Source organism: Dendrobium catenatum, unplaced genomic scaffold, assembly GCF_001605985.2.
Source record: "Dendrobium catenatum unplaced genomic scaffold, ASM160598v2 fragScaff_scaffold_601, whole genome shotgun sequence".
In the NCBI taxonomy this organism is placed as follows: Eukaryota; Viridiplantae; Streptophyta; class Magnoliopsida; order Asparagales; family Orchidaceae; genus Dendrobium; species Dendrobium catenatum.
The window spans coordinates 641,619-644,207 of NW_021319063.1; positions in this window are offsets into that span (position 1 = coordinate 641,619).

Below are 2,589 nucleotides of genomic sequence, written 5' to 3' on the forward strand. Positions count from 1 at the left end.
TTAGGATGTTAGCTGGCAGCTCACTCCAGGCAAGCATAAACCCAGGTTGTACACCCTCAGTGTGTCCTTCAACTTCTTGTGTGTTTTGAGTCTGTCATTTCTCTCAGGGTAGCAATTCGGTCTTTGATCTTTTAAACTCAAAATTTTAATCATATTTTTATCTATTCAAAATGGTCTAATCATCATTAAAGATAAATAGAAGAGACTCTTTGGAGTAGAATCTATGAACTTTTCCTACGCACCAAATCAAGAAGAGAATAATACTCTATCCTTAATCGAGAGTCTTCTTAGACCAAGGTCTAAGATGTAATTAACTACGGGGGCTTGCGCCCGTAGGAAACCGATCCCCACAATCAAATAAACCCCATTCGAGCTGATGCATCGAATGGGGGAAATCTCGTGAATTTTTTACGACCATTTTGTCCTACGGGATAGTGTGATCGTACCCTTTGCATTCGAACCACACGAGCGGAATCCTTTCGGAGACCCACAATAGGGTCAACAAGGTTCAACAAAATAAAAGTGTCCATGAATATCTCGATGATGATCGTATTGAATGTTTATATCAACTGGAGAGGATTCTACACTTTCAAATGCCTCCAAATGCTTATGAAATGAAAATATTTTCAAATGACTACAATAACACCCCAATGATAGCTGTGTTTAATGTTTATATCAACCGGAGGAGACTCTATACTTACAAATGTCTCTAAATGCTTATAAAATGCAAATATTTCCAAATGGCTACAATAACATCACGATGATGGCAGTGTTGAATATGTATCTCAACCAGAGAGGACCACAAACATTTAAAAATGTCACCCAAATGCACACAAAATTTAAAACTCCAAAAAAATATTGAAACATGAAATATTTAAAAATTGAAATAAGTCATCAAACGCTTAAAGCAAAATCCATCTACACTCCATAACAATTTATCGAGGTAGACAAGTTTGAAAATACATTTCAGCTCACAAAGAGCTAGTATCTGGTCGAAAATATCACTAGGATTCATTATCAAAATCTCTTGCCAGTAAGGACATGACATTGGTCCTCTAATCGATAGTTTGACTGGATGGCTCCACAAAGAATTTGTGATTTAGCCAAATGGCTCCACATGATCAATGATTATAACTGCGACCCTCTGACTTAGTGGATTGGTCAAACGACTCCACTATATTATGATTACGATCATAGTTCGTATGCTCTCCAATGGCTTCAAATCCTCGAGATATGAATCAATAAGATATAATCGATATAGCACAAAACCCTCTATTAGCTAAGATGGATTCAAGTTTGTCCCCTAAAATAAATACTCATCTCTCAAGACTATAATGTATCCTCAGACGAAGCAACCCATGCTGCGGTCAATGATTCTTTTGTTAGATTGAGTCGACTACATCCTCTGACTAAGTAGACCATGAACCATGTGGCCTGGGACGACGGAACCATGAGATCTTAATCAGGCTCATTACCATTCCCCATACTATTCGCTTTAAATACAAGATGGTGCATTTCTAATTTTAAATATTAAACTTCCAAACATCCAAACACACCGCTACTATATGCTAGATGTATATTAAAAATCAGATTGACGACAAGCCTTAATTGAAAGTTATCTCTCATTACTAAGAGGGGTAATTAATTATAAGGGCTTGCACCTATAAGAAACCAGAACTCAGATCTAAAGTCTTTGTAAATTAGGGGTGAAATCTCTGACTGGTGTCTTATTTCAAACTCATCATGTCTTATAAAAATTTATCCCAAAATTTAATTCGTTAAAACTCTCCTAAAAAGAGGGGAGGTTGTGGCACAAATTTTCGGACCCCACTATTAATTTATTTAAATTCCAAAATCAGACAGCTTACCTCAATGATCAACCTGCCATTTCACATAAAAAAGAAAGTTAGCTAACCTTCTGCTACAACTACATTAAGCCTTCATTTTGGACAATTTTATTACTACTTTTATAACAATTTTTTTAGTACAAAAATTTCAGCTTAAAACAACTATCCCAAATAAAATCTAAGAAAGATTTGGCAGCTTTTTAAAGTATTTATTCTAATGATGTTTGATGAGCTATAAGGATTTTTATTTCTTTCTCAATATAATTAAGATATCCTCTAAGCACATGCTCAAGGAAAATTTATTACGTGCGGAGTCCGGGACTCCAATGAAATCAAGCCACATGGCTTGTACACACCCTGTGTACAAGCTATATGATATGATTTCATTAAAGTCCATATGCGAGCTACCTCCGAACTTCGCACGTAAAACTTTTTCCATGTTCAATACTATGAAGTCAATGAAGTGCCTACATAAAGTTGCACGCCTCGTATTACATTTCATTTTTTTATAAAATAAAATCAGTAAAAGATACACCAAAAAATATATATTTATTTAAATTAGGATTACTGAAAGAGAGGCCAAGTTGTACCTGTAAGCAACGAGGAGATGAGAAAATTCGTTCCTATTTGTGCTAGTCAAGGCCTCTCCTCGCATGAATATTGTACCGGGGCATATGCTTTTAATGAACCAAACCACAAATCAATTAGCCTGAAATCAAATTTTTTGAAACTAAACCCAGAA